General features: G+C 38.7%; 1 protein-coding gene across 2 annotated transcripts in view; it reads right to left on the bottom strand.

The window, feature by feature from the left end:
- Nucleotides 1-15,356, bottom strand: part of CCDC181 (coiled-coil domain containing 181) — a 307,289-nt gene that overhangs the window by 6,743 nt on the left and 285,190 nt on the right. The gene's annotated exons all lie outside the window — the stretch shown is intronic.

Here is a 15,356-nt window from a genome sequence, read left to right on the forward strand (position 1 = left end):
TCTTTTGTCTCTGGTGGCCATTTTGGGAGACTGCATGTCAGAATGTTTTAATGAAATAGAAAAGGATTTGAGAAGTCACTCCAAATGTGCCCTAATTTTTCATTCTGCAGCACTAATCATACTTTCTATGGCAAAATATACCCCCTCATGTTGTTTCTTTTTAAATTAAATGTTTTAAGAGTTACCACTTTATTCCAATCAAGATGGCTTCAGGTGTGCCATACCTTTGTAATAAGTAGGACTGTTAGCGCTCTAGTTGTTCTTTAGAACACTCTGGGACATTCTGTCATTGGGCTATACTTGGGCTACATCTGGGTGATATTTGGGCTACATTTGGGCTCTTTTGTCTCTGGTGGCCATTTTGGGAGACTGCATGTCAGAATGTTTTAATGAAATAGAAAAGGATTTGAGAAGTCACTCAAAATGTGCCCTAATTTTTCATTCTGCAGCACTAATCATACTTTCTATGGCAAAATATACCCCCTTATGTTGTTTCTTTTTAAATTAAATGTTTTAAGAGTTACCACTTTATTCCAATCAAGATGGCTTCAGGTGTGCCATACCTTTGTAATAAGTAGGACTGTTAGCGCTCTAGTTGTTCTTTAGAACACTCTAGGAGGCTGCAGTAGAACACAAAGGAATCAACTGATAGTCTCTGTCCTTGTTGGATGTACCTGTTTTACTGAGAATGTCAGACTTCATTTTCACATGACTGAGAAAGATAATGTGAATTTACAGAAAATATGCTTTCAGTTTAGCTTATAGATCCCCTTCCAAACCACTGTGGGAAAATCATGAGATATTAGTTTTCTTTCAAACAATATTCATGATATCACAGCAGAAGGTTTTTTCACATGGTAAAATCACCTTAGAACCCACCACAATTCCTAAAACGAGTATGGTACCATCAACAAATGATTTATAATGTAACTAAAGTCCTAAAACCCTCTATTAACTACAATGCTTTTTAATGAGGTGCTATCATGTATATTGGTCCCAAGATGGCTGCCAACACTTCTTAGATGAAGTGCTGACAGCCAATCAGATCAGATGTGTGGTTAGGCTCCGCCCAGATATATATCTTTTTTTGAACCTAAATTACTCAAAATCCACTGGAGCACATATATTGAGACCTAGCAAAGGCACATCGGGCTAACAGTCCCTACAATTTTGCCAAGTTTCGTGCAAATCCATTCAGCCGTTCGAGCTAAAAGTGAGGCCAACCGCCCTATGGAAATTAACATGGGAAAAACGCGTTTTGGGACCCCCCCTTTTTTCTCGGCCCCCCCTTGATGAAACCCCCCAAATTGTCAGGGGCTGCTCAGAAACAAAATGTTCCATTTTCCTGAAAATTTCAGCCAATTCCGTCCATAAACGCCAAAGTTATTAGACATAGAATTTTCAAAAATCCCATAGAGAAAAAATCCTAACTATATATACCTACTGGCGACCGCCAGTAGGTATATATATATATATATATATATATATATATATATATATATATATATATATATATATAACCCATGCACTCAGTGAGACACATTTAATCACTCACTCATACAGTCAGTCATGCACCTACTGAATCCTTCATCCAGACACTTATACATCCACTCATTCTTCAATATGTAAGACATATTTTAACTTTACAGAAACATACAGTCACTGGATGTTGTCATCAGTGATGTCATCAGTGATGTCATTTGAGATGTCATCAGTGATGTCATCAGTGATGTCACTGACCATGTCATGAATGATGTAATATGTGACATCATCAGCAGTGGATTGCGGGTGCGCGATATATAGTTAGTGCAACTAACTATATATGCGAATTTCAATGGTTTTTGTGTGAGTAAAATAAGGTTTTGTAAATGCTAATCCCTAACTATATATGGTCTATAACCTATGGTTTTTTCAGTGAATTTTCAAGGTTTTGTAAATGCGAATTCCTAACTATATATGGTCTATAACCTATGGTTTTTTCAGTGAATTTCAATGGTTTTTTAATAGCAAATATCAAAAGCTGTAAAATGTATTCTTCTTTTAAAGGAAAATATATTTTATATGCTTTTAAAGGACACCTTTGATCAATTGATGACACTTTTTCCACAAACTGCCTTGGTATATTCCAATATATGCCAAAGACAGAAATGGAAGTGGTCCAACCATTTTTTTCCACAATTTGAGAAAGCACGGAAACATGTGAATAAATCTGTTTCTGCTTACATAAGAGACATTAGAATAGGTTTAATATACAACAATAACTTGCGTTACAACATGCAAGACATCTACAGAGGAGATGGTGTGCACTTCTCCGATGAGGGGAATAGAATATTCCACCTGAATTTAAAACTGTGCATTGGAACCTACTTGTAGGTACCTAAATTAGCCACAGAACCCAATAGCTCTTTTCAGAGCTACCCTACCTCTGATCATTCAAAACGTTTTTCTTTTTGTAACTTTTTTCACTATTTTTCACCAAAGTACGCTCCCCGGTTCGCTTGCCTATATGAGCGTCCTAAGCCCCCCTCAGAAAACCTAGAGGGTCAGAAAGTGTCTATCGTGCCCCCTTCTACACATTCCGAACATTGTTTCCCCTCCATCTTGTGTCTCAATTCTTCCGATACACAAAATGGAGGACTCCCGTAACGCTGCCGGTACGCGTACCGGGGCGCGCACCGGTGAGTGCTTGCAAAAAAAGGTGGGAAAGTAATTTACAGAAAAACCACTGCAGACACTTTCATCAAATATAGAATAGGCCCTACTACATAGCAGTCCCTACCATTTACCCAAATTTGATGAAATTCCATTGAGAAAATTATGCTGTAGGCCTGACTAAATATCCTGAGGTAAATTACATGACAAAAACACATATGAAGTGTTAGAATTGACAACCAATTAAAATGTTACTTTCATTTTCTACTATCATTTCAAGACATTTGATTGGTTATGTACCTGAATATATATAAAGAAAGAGAGAGAAACACAGCCATTTTGACTACTACTTCCTGAAGTACATTTCAAGAGCATTTTCACTGTCAACTTTAACTTCTTTTTCAAAGGTAAGATATAATTCATGTTATGCACTTTAAATTAATTTAGGAAAACGTTTTCAGATAGTTACATACTGTCCCTCTATAAGAGTTAGTCATTGAGAAAGACTTAATTATTTACATTTTTGATTGAGTTAGGCGTCTGTGGTATAATTATGAATTTACTTAGGCTTCATCAAAGGCACTTTTTAATAGTTCTACTTCCTGCCTGAAACCATGCACTGCCCAAAGATTACTTCACTGTTAAAAACTCACAAATACCTGTCTGAACTTAAACCCAACAGTGCCCAATCTCCACTGATATATATTTTATTTATGCAATTAACAGCAAGATAATGGAAGCACAGCAAAAAGAAAATACAATTTCATTTGAAATTAAGATTGAAAGCAATCCAAACCAAGAAAAAGAAGAACTAGACTTTATGGATGAAACAGTAGACCAAGAATTAAAATATACTGTGCAACTTTTTTGTGTTACATAGTAAGTTTGCTCATAGTTACTTCCTTTCTCCCACTATATTATCTCCAATGTGTATTTAACAGCTCTTTATCATCTCCTGCCTCCATATTCTTTCTGCTTTCCTCACAGACTATGCTATGAATTCCATATACCACAATAACTTCTGAAACAACATGCAAGATATCTACGAAGGAAACGGTGTATATTTACTTTTAGACTCTGCATTGGTACCTACATGTTGGTACTTAAATAAAAAAAATAAAAAAAAATACAACAAAAAGAACAATCAATAAACATACAATATTTAAACATTCTTTCATTCTTTTTTCCCTATATTACGCTCCCCGGACCGCTTCCCGGTGCGTGTGCCGGGCGCTCCCCCCGCAAAAAAAACGAAAATATATTTTTTTTTTTGCCCCACAGGGCCCTTTTACAGCCCCCTCATCAAACCTAGGGGGTCAGGGAGGATGTACTCTGCCCCCTTATGCTCATTTCCCCCTTTGTTTTTGCCACCTCTTGTGTCTCGATCCTACCGAGACACAAGATGGTGGCCGCTCCGGACTGTTTAGAATGTTCACAGTCACCGGGGAGCCAATCCGCTTCTCCTCGCGAAGTTCCGTTACGCGCCAGGTACGCGAACCGGGGCGCTAACCGGGACGCTGTCACAGATATATATATTTGTTTGAACGGTAATTTCTCAAAATCCACTGGAGCACATATCTTGAGACCTAGCAAAGGCACATCGGGCTACCAGTCCCTACAATTTTGCCAAGTTTCGTGTAAATCCATTCAGCCGTTCGAGCTAAAAGTGAGTCCAACCGCCCTATGGAAAAATGAATGGGAAAAACGCGTTTTGGGACCCCCCTTTTTTTCTCGGCCCCCCTTGACGAAACCCCCCCAAATTTTCATGGGCTGGTCAGAAACAAAATGTGCCATTTTCCTGAAAATTTCAGCCAATTCCGTCCACAAACACAGAAGTTATTGGACATAGAATTTTCAGAAATCCCATAGGAAGAAAATCCTAACTATATATACCTACTGGCGACCGCCAGTAGGTTATATATATATATATATATATATATATATATATATATATATATATATATATATATATAAGTTGAACACTATATATAATTACCTACTGGCGGTCGCCAGTAGGTAGCTCTAGTTAGAACCTACTTTCCATAGGAAATCCACAACATTCTATTTGGAATAACTTTGGTACCGGTGGATGAATCTTTGCGAATTTCTCCAAGAAAATGGCCTGCTCGGCTCCTTCCCTGACAGTTTGGGGGTGATTCGGCATGTGGGGGCTGAGAAATAAGGGCGGGTCCCAAAACGTTTTTTCCCCATGCAATTTTCCATAGGGACCTTTAGCCAGGGCTACAGCACGAACGGCTGAACGGAATTACACCAAATTTGGCAGAGAGGTAGAGTTCGGTTCGCAGATTGTGCTTTTTGCTAAATGTTGTAAATCTGTTCAGTAGTTCCTGAGGAAATCAAAAGTAAAATCATAGTGATATCTAGAGACGAAGTACTGCACGCGTACGGAAATGCATACAATTACGAGCACAAGCTGCATGCTGATTGGATGTCAACTGTCTGTTAACACTCCAAACCAGGAAGTGTTGGCAGCCATCTTGTGCCTCGGTAGCACCGAGTCACAAGAAAACAGTAAAACAAAGTTGAAAATATGGAAAGTGGGCAGGGTAGAAACATGTTGCCTCTCTAGGCCTGTTCAGGGGGTCCCACATGGATCTTTAGGCACAAAAATGTATATATTTTTTAAATAAAAAAACGCGGGGTACGGGTATGGTACTGGTACGCGGTGGAAAAGGAAAAGAAAAAACTAGAAGTCCGTTTTATTCTTAATTAGCTCCGGGGGGGCCAAATCCCGGGGGCAATTTTTTTCTATAATGGGGGGCTTGGAAGTGTCCAACAGGAACAAAAGAATGGAAAAAAAACTAATGTGGAGGACAGCGATGCTCCTGCTTCCTGCGTTTTATCAGGTCAATAGACTGTTCCTCATAACACAAAAGTTTATTGCAATAAATGCATAGAATTTTAACTTTAGCAAAATCAGGATCAAATTGTGGGTGTGTACTGCTTGCTGAAAATGCTGGTGCAGCAGTTGATGTGCTTGGTGGAGCAGCAGGTGGGTTGTCCTTCAACCTCCGTGTTGCAGCTCGAGCAAAGTTGTTGGGGTGTAAGTTCTTCACGTGTCGCTCCATATTTGCTGTGCCAAAGGAGTATTTTTTGGATGGATCACCCCTTGAAAGAGTTGTTTAGCAAATTTTACAAGTTACTTTTGGAGCATTAACCTTTTTCTGCCTTTCAGGAAAAGTAAAAAACTTCCAAATTAGAGCTTCTTTCCTCTTCTTTGGAGGTTCTTCAGGAATGAAATGTCCGTCTGAAGAATGGCTGGAAGATGAGTCCATTGCTGGTATTATGGTAAACTTCGTTCTATTTGACAAGATTCTCAGAAGAGATGCTTCTTCTTAGAGAGTGAAAGTAGAATTATTAAAATGGGACGGAAGTTTCAACAGTTGTAATAGGAAGTATTATGAACCAATCAAATCTCTTCTTTTAAAGTCACTTGGCTTTGCGTACGCTTACGGTACTGTTACGATGCGTGTACGCATGACGTTCCACTGCGATTTGTGTAATTGCTTTTAAAAGTAATATAGGATAATTGGAACTTAAAATAAAATGTTTTCATAACTATCCTAGATAATGTCTTCTGTTAGTATGTTCATTAAATACATAAATATATGTTTTTAAACAATTAAGAACATTCGCCTCTTTGCATACGGGGAGCCGTACATGACGACACACGGAAGCTTTGATGCGACGTGTAACGTGAAAGCGTATTCGTAGCGTATGCTGAGAATAATTAGCAGTACAAACTATGGTGCGATCACTCTCTCACTGTCAAATCAGAGCACAGGGCGCGCTATGAGAATGGTTAGAAGTGGTCACTCATTGGAGATCCGATTCAGCTGTGTGGGTTATCCACGGTATCATAACGTTACTTTTTAGCCTGTTTAAGTTTGAGGTTTGCATGAAATACTATGCTATAGGCAGATATGGATCTTTAGGCAGCGCTTATCTCCATGAAGCTTGGTTATTATCATTTACATATAGGTGCTTGAGGGAGGGAAAAGAAGTCTATCTGAATGGCAAGGATTGCACAATAGCACCAGATCACTCCTTAATTTGTAGACACATACAATTGCATGGCTCTTGTAATCAAGATGCGCCTAATTTGGCCTGAGTTTTGAAAGGCACTCCGACACTTGTTATCATACCAACGTTCAGTTTACTGGAAACGTGAGTTATTTAATTTGAAATAATGCAGATTGTTGTGCAATGTTAGCAGGCATCGCTTACATGATTACGGTAACTGAGCGTGTGGTTTGCTATAAAAAAGTTGTGTTTACTCCTCTGCATGGGAAGCTGGATGTTTCCATCTGGCCATCGATTCTGACCTTGAAAGCAGAGTCAACCAAATGAGCCGTATAAGAGCGCTATTGTCTCAAAAAGAGGTCGCTCTTACATCTGCTAGAGAAACATTTGTCCTTCATGTAGTAGTGCATGATTTATTAAATACAGACGTGGCCCTGCATTTTGGGGAGTTAATTCAGAGTTTCTCTAATGCGTCCTTTACTACGGGGTTACCTTACTTTTTTAAAGTTAGAAGTCGTGGCCTTGTGACTTCTTTTCAAACTATATTTGGTGTCTTTTCGGCATTTTTTCATTTGATTTTTTTCCAGCATCTTTGATGAATTCTCCTTAATACTCACATTAGTTGCTGGTGTGCTTGTATTAATTTGTTTACTTAAATATGGATGCACATCCTGCAGCACACGAGAATATGTCCCAGCTGTTGCTTCTCCGCAACCGAATGCTTAGTTGTTACGGAGCGCTGCCTCTGGCTACATTGAGTGCAGCTTATGGTTTATCTTTTCGATTCTCCTTTTTCACATGCGTTCAACCTGTCTTTCATTGCCCGAGCTGCTATTTCGACTGGGCCGTGGATTTGTGTCTCTGCAGTACGGTGTCTCCCAACGTGGATTATGACCAGCTGATGAGCCCCTTAGTAGTTCATTACTTGCTCTGTCTGGCGGCGGGATTATGGCCTTAGCAGTGATACATGGACTATTGGGACGTTGGAATGTTTTTGCAGCGTTGCTTGACTTCTTGGCACGCAGTTACATTGAAGATGACCCGAGTTTTCCTTCGATGGTGATAGAAGCTCCGGTCATTGAGGAACATGTATGTTCATTCTCACTATTGAATTGGATGGATGAAATGGTTTCAGATGAGAACAATGACTTCCTCTTGGAGGCTGTTGCTACATACTGTGCTTATACGCTGTTGGATTAAGACTCTTTGATTTTTCTATCTACTCTTTATTATTTAGCTACTGTTTTCCATCAAACTGCAAATCATTTTTTTTGCAAATTTGAACTTGACTCTGCTTTTCAGGTTTGGACTCTGCGTTTCTAATTCGCCCACGTTTATATCACGTGCTTGGATAGAGGGAGGGTGTCGTGGGCTGAGCCTTGAACTCACACTGTGTTAAGTTAGTATGGGTTTATTAGAAGATTAAACACCATTTTTTCTTTCCTGCTCTGCTTTGCACACGACATGCACTTGTGATATTGTTTAGAGAAGGCTGAGTATTTTGCTTCATATGAGAATAATATGTTATGCTACATTTCTAGAGTGCCTTGCTAGTTTAATGTGTATATTGAGAGTATGGAACATCAAGGTTATCTTGGATACTGTGGGGCATATTATCAAGGATGGGCGATACATTACCGCCGCTTTTATCGGCAGGAAACTGCCGATAAAGTGTTGATAATGGGCTTGATAATATGCTCTACGGAATTCCAATCGAAGCCCATGTTAGATGTCTTCACATCTAACATGGGCTTCAATTGGAATTCTGTTATTCGGAATGATCCTCGCACGTTTGACCCATAACACATATGCAGCTGTGGCCACCTCTGATACTGGTGCGTTTAATAATGCATTGTGGAGGCATAATTACACACAGTTGGAGAACATTCGTATCCTGACAGTTTGTGCAGAACTCAATGTGACCCACTACTGCTGAGTACCAGAGGTATGGGTCTGCCCATGTAATCCTATGAGACCTTCTGTAGTTATAAACTAACCTGGTAGGTAGGGAGGATGAAATGTAGGTGTATTTAAAATGTGTTTACCTTTAGCATTACAGGATGCTTTTTCCCTTTGTATTTTATGGAATAGTATCAATGCTGACAACCTTGTTTCTGATAATATGTTTGGTTGTATTATCTAAGGTACTGTGCATGAGATTATGGCGTTAGAAATAAACATTTCAAACTTGCACGTGTCTTTATTTGCTCCTTGTTTTGGACAGGTGTAAGACTATAACGAAAGAGTGCTCTTGTTATCCACCTTACTTGAGGTAATCTAAGTTGCATGTTCTGGGTTGACTAGTCATTGGTGTTTTTGCTATAGGATGAAGAACCAATGAGTCACTGATTGCTACTCTGGTAGGGGGTTTGGGTACCAAGGTGGGTTTTGGTACACAGCAATTCACTGCGGTCTAAGTCTTTATGCACAGTTCTGTGTAGGAGCAGAATTTCTGGAACAGTAGTTACAACAAAAAGGCTCGATAAAGGGCCTTGAGTTTGAATCCGAATATGAAATTGAATAATAATTGATAATCCCAGGCAAGAAAGGGAGCAGTTGTGCAAATTTACAGTGCCTTCGCCCGGGGTAGTTGTTACCGTAAAAAGGCTCTATAAAGGCCTGCACTTTGAATAGGAATATGAAATAGAAGAATAGTTGATAATCATAGGTAAGGAATGCAGCAAGTAGTTGTGTGTATGTGTGGATGATGTGTTGATTGAGTGGAAGATGAAAAAGGTGAAAAATAAGAAAGGCTGGAGACACGCAAACTACCGACTGCATTGTCAGTGAAGTGGATCTTTGGATTTCCAGCTCATTACACAGATAGGGTGTTGGATTCCGCAGTGGGAGCAAGCGAAACGAGTACCACAACTAAGAAAGCAAGTTGGTGCATAAAGTACACACAGTTGGGCAGATTTACAAGCCCCTTGTGCCTCTTTTGCGTCATATTTAACATGGGAAAAATGACGCAAAAGTAGCGCAAGGGCTTGTAAATCTGCCCCAGTGTGTGGTAGAAAAGATGCAAGAAAGGACGGAAGTGTGCAAATTACCCACTGCTATTAACGGGTAGTAGTTACCAAGAAGTCTGAATAAAGGGCCTGCACTTTGAATTTGAATTAAAGAAGAATAATTGATAAGCTCAGCCAAGAAAGGCAGCAAGTAGGTGTGTGTATTTGTGGATGTTGTGTTGATTGAGCGGAAGATGAATAAGGTGAAAAATAAGAGAGGCTGCAGGGATGCAGACTTTCAATTTCTTTGTAAGGGAAGTGGGTGTTTAGTTTTCCAGTATATATGCTAATTCCTAACTATAACATATGTATACACTGAAAAAAACCATATGTTATAGTTAGGAATTAGCATTTAAAAAACCTTGCAAATTCACTGAAAAAAACATAGGTTTCACACATGTTATAGTTAGCTGGACATTTCACTCATACAATACCATTGAAATTCCCCTGTTATAGTTAGTTCAGCTAACTATAACTCGCGCGCCCGTAATGCACTGCTGATGACGTCACATATTACATCACTCATGACATGGTCAGTGACATCCCTCATGACATCACTGATTACATCTCAAATGACATCACTGATGACATCATCCAGGGAATGTGTGTCTTTCTGAAAAATACATATTTTTATATATGTATATCTAAAGGTCGATGGAAGAGTAAATAAGAGTCTAAATGGATAGTTTTCTTTGTAAATTTGATTGTATAACTGACTTATTAAGTGTATCTTAGTGAATACATGTATTAGCGAGTAATGTTTAAATATGTAAATATCTGTATCAGTGTCTCACTTTGTGTATAAGTGGCTGCATGGGTTGGTGAGTAGCTACACGAGTGTCTATATGGGTTCTTAGTTGTTTTTTTGAGTATCAGAATGAGTGTCTGTATGGTTTGGTGGGGGGTATTACTTAGCGCACAGATGCATGAGTGACTGACTCACTGTTTGTATGTGTTTTGAAGACAGCATGTGTGCAGGACTGTATGGGTTGGGTGGATGAGTGTGTGTATGGGTGTGTTAGTGAGTGAATGACTGCCTCAATAGTGTCTTTGGGCCCGATTCACAGAATGAACTTAAGACTCAATCCTAAACTTACTACTATTTTGATATTCACAGAATGCACGTACTACTTTTAGTATTCACAGAAATTAGGATTTTGTCTTAAGTCTGTCCTAAGACAAACTTAAGACAGACTTAAGACAGACTTAAGACAAAATCCTAACTTAAGTCTGTCTTAAGTCTATCTTAAGTTTGTCTTACGTCTGTCTTAAGTTTGCCTTAAGACAAACTTAAGAAAAAATCCTAACTTCTGTGAATACCAAAAGTAGTAAGTTCATTCTGTGAATGCCAAAATAGTAGTAAGTTTAGGATTGAATCTTAAGTTCATTCTGTGAATCGGGCCCTTTATGAGTAATTACATATGTTTTAAACTAGTATATGTGAGTATTGATGTGTATAAGTAAGGATATATGACAGTGACAGATTGGAAGAGTTCCTGTGTAAATAAGTATGTGTTTCTATGACTGATTGTTTAAGAGAGTAAGTATGTGTCACTGATGACATCTCAAATGACATCACTGATGACATCAACCTTGTGAAAGAGGGGCAGACCTCCTCTCACCCTAATATAACCCTTGATACACACATTCAAAAATAGAAACTAAAATGTACAAAAAATGGAGATATCAATACCAGTTAAAGCAACCTATTCAGCAATTCCAAAATCTACGTACACATCCACTCATTCACCAACAGTTCTATATAGCCACTCATACATGTAGTCACTCATCATATGTACTCATACACCTATACATCCTGTTTCACACCGACACTCATTCATAGAGTTACTCACACATACTCACACATGCAAATAAACTTTCATTTATTTGCATATACAGCTATACACACACCACTACACTTACCTTTACAGAAACGTACACATACTTACTCTCTTAAACAATCAGTTATAGAAACACATACTTATTTATACAGGAACTCTTCCAATCTGTCACTGTCATATATCCTTACTTATATACATCAATACTCACATATACTAGTATGTACTTACTCATAAAGACACTATTGAGGCAGTCATTCACTCACACACCCATACACCCATACAGTCCTGCACACATGCTGTCTTCAAAACACATATAAACAGTGAGTCAGTCATTCATGCATCTGTGCGCTAAGTAATACCCCCCACCAAACCATACAGACACTCATTCTGATACTCAAGAAAACAACTAATAACCCATATAGACACTCGTGTACCTACTCACCAACCCATGCAGCCACTTATACACAAAGTGAGACACTGTTACAGATATTTACACATTTAAACATTACTCGCTAATACATGTATTCGCTAAGATGCACTTAATAAGTCAGTTATACAATTTAATTTGCAAAAAAACTATCCATTTAGACTCTTATTTACCCATTTACTCTTCCATCGACCTTTAGATATACATTTATAAAAAGATTTCTTTTTCAGAAAGACACACATTCACTGGATGATTTCATCAGTGATGTCATTTGAGATGCCATCAGTGATGTCATGAGTGATGTAATATGTGACGTCATCAGCTATGCATTGCGGGTGCGCGAGTTCTAGTTAGCTGAACTAACTATAACGGGGGAATTTCAATGGTTTTGTATAAGTGAAATGTCTAGCTAACTATAACATGTGTGAAACCTATGTTTTTTTCAGTGAATATATATATCTATATATATATATATATACAAAACAAGACCAAAACGATAAAAATCCACAATAAAGTACTTAGAAATCTTTAGTCATCAAAATAGACTTGAAATATAGTTCCTTGAAGATGATAGCTCCGTCTGGGGTTATCATACCGTCATAAACAACAAGGGACTGACTAGTAAATCAAATCAGCCAATCATGGAAACACAATTCCAGAAGAACAGAAGTTACTTACCTGTAAACTGTGGTTCTCCAGTTATTGGTGTCTTTCATAGATTCACATGGTTGAATAATTCCCGTCGTTGAAGTGGGAGTCCCACGGTACATTACATAGTAGTAAGAATCATTTATATATATATTCACTGAAAAAACCATAGGTTTCACACCAGTTATAGTTAGGAATTAGCATTTAAAAAACCTATTAAATTCACTGAAAAAACCATAGGTTTCACACCAGTTATAGTTAGCTGGAAATTTTACTGATATAAAACCATTGAAATTCCCACGTTATAGTTAGATGGACTCACTATAACTTGCGCGTGCAATGCACTGCTGATGACATCACATATTACATCACTCATGACATGGTCAGTGACATCACTCATGACATCACTGATGACACCATCCAGTGAATGTGTGTCTTTCTGAAAAATAAATATATTTTATATATGTATATGTAAAAGTTGATGGAAGAATAAATGTTTAAATAAGTGTCTAAATGGATGGTTTTTAAAAATTGATTGGTTAACTGGCTTAATAAGACATCATCAGCAGTGCATTGCACGCGCAAGTTATAGTGAGTCCATCTAACTATAACGTGGGAATTTCAATGGTTTTATATCAGTAAAATTTCCAGCTAACTATAACTGGTGTGAAACCTATGGTTTTTTCAGTGAATTTAATAGGTTTTTTAAATGCTAATTCCTAACTATAACTGGTGTGAAACCTATGGTTTTTTCAGTGAATTTCATAGGTTTTTTAAATGCTAATTCCTTTGTATATCGAGTTTCTAACCTTTTTTTTTTTTTACAATTTGCTGTTTTTTTTAAAGTATTCATGTTTTTTTTTTATAATTTTTTTCATTTGCGCTCTGGGTGCGCGCTCCGGGAAGCTTTCAGCTAAGCTCTCCGGTAAGCTTTTCCGTGAGCTCATCTGAAAGCGCACCCAGAGCGCAACTGTCGTTCGTGAAAAAAAATATGAATGAAAAGTTAATAATAATGCAAAACATTTCGTACCATACAAATAAAATTAGTTTTTTTTAATAAGGAAAATGATTATGCATTTCTATAAAAGATTGATGACGTCACTTCGGCGCGCAACGTAAGTGCCCTCGGAAGCGCCTACGTTCGCGGCGCATAAACGCACGCAAAAGCGCCTACGATCGCGCCACGTTTGCGCCCCGGAAGCGCCTACGATCGCGCTGCGTAAACGCACCGGAAGTGCTCCGGAGCGCGCAGCGTAAACGCGTCGGGTCATGTGACCCTAAAATAACACTTTTCATTGGTTGCTAACAGTTTTTTTTTACAATGAATGAAATCCCCACCCATTTCCTTCACTTCTTCTTTCACTTTTGTGACTGAAAGACCTGCCTTTTTTGCTGTTCCATATTCCTTGATTAATCATGGCTGCCAGACCATCCAGCAGTGAAGATGACTCCAATGATTTCATTGATGAAGAGCCTCCTCAGCCGAAGGTCAAAGAACATTTCATCTGGAAATTTTTTAAGTTTCCAGCAGACCAGAAGAAGGTGAATGCACCAAAAGTAGAGTGCAGGATCTGCAAACAGGTCCTGTCACGGGGTAACCCCCCAAAAAAATACTCTTTTGGCAACTTCACCATGATTCGCCACGTGGAGAGGAGGCACCCCCAGAATTTTGCCCGGGAAAGTGTCAGGGCTCTGGCACAAGAGGTTCCCAGAGATGGGGCCTCTACATCAACAGGAGGAGCAACTTCTTCTGGGAGAGAACAATCGCAGGAGCAGGTAGCAAACATACAACCTGCATTTAACCATGGGGTCGTCAAATGCAGATACTGCAATCAACTCCTCACCTATGGGGAGCAAAGTGTCCTGCTCATGGTTCGAGCATTGGAGAACCATCGCTGCCCTTCCCACCCCTAATTTTTTTCTTTTCTTTTTGCTCCTGTTGAGCAGTTTCCATTCCCTGTTTTTGTTCCTGTTCAGTTAAAAGAAGAAAACCAAAAGTTCTTTTCAGAACTACCTCCAATTCTCATCAAAGAGCTATATTCTTAAAAAAATGAAGAGTAAGTGAAATATAGTGCATTGATAATTGAAAGGAGAATGAGTAAGAAAGAACAGAAAGGTATGAGAGGTGAAAGGAAGTGAAGTAGGAGGAATGAAAGAAGGTGAGTGTTAGAAAAGAAAGTTATGACACAGTGAATAAACTGGAGGCCTCATTTCTGAAAAGTGACGCATCGCTACGTGAAAACAGCGATGCGTCACTTTTCTGGACGCACTCCTTATGACATTCCAGATATGTCATATTTAATATATGACTAATCAATTCGCAAGGAGTTACAGATATGTCAGTATTTCTGACGTATCTGTAAACACAAAAGTAACGCATTGCAGGAGTGCGTCACAAAAGTTACGCAACTCCAGTAATGTGTCCTTTCACATGGAAAAAGCACCATGTGAAAGGTTTGCTGTGAAGCAGGCGCAAGATTTTGGCGCAACAGCATCCTAAAAGTGACGCACTGCGTCATTATTACCAAGCTTTTTGCAAGGAACACCCCCTCTGCATGCATTATACCTGACACTATTTTTTAAAAAGTGACGCATCTAGGTACATGGGTCACTTTTTAAAACTCTGCGCCACATTGTATCTGCATCAGGTATAATGTATGCAGAGGGGGCAATCCCTCGCAAAAAGCTTGGTAATAACGACGTACTGAAATCTATGAGATTTCTCTGCGTCACTTT

This window comes from Lissotriton vulgaris, chromosome 8 (assembly GCF_964263255.1).
Source record: "Lissotriton vulgaris chromosome 8, aLisVul1.2, whole genome shotgun sequence".
Lineage (NCBI taxonomy): Eukaryota > Metazoa > Chordata > Amphibia > Caudata > Salamandridae > Lissotriton > Lissotriton vulgaris.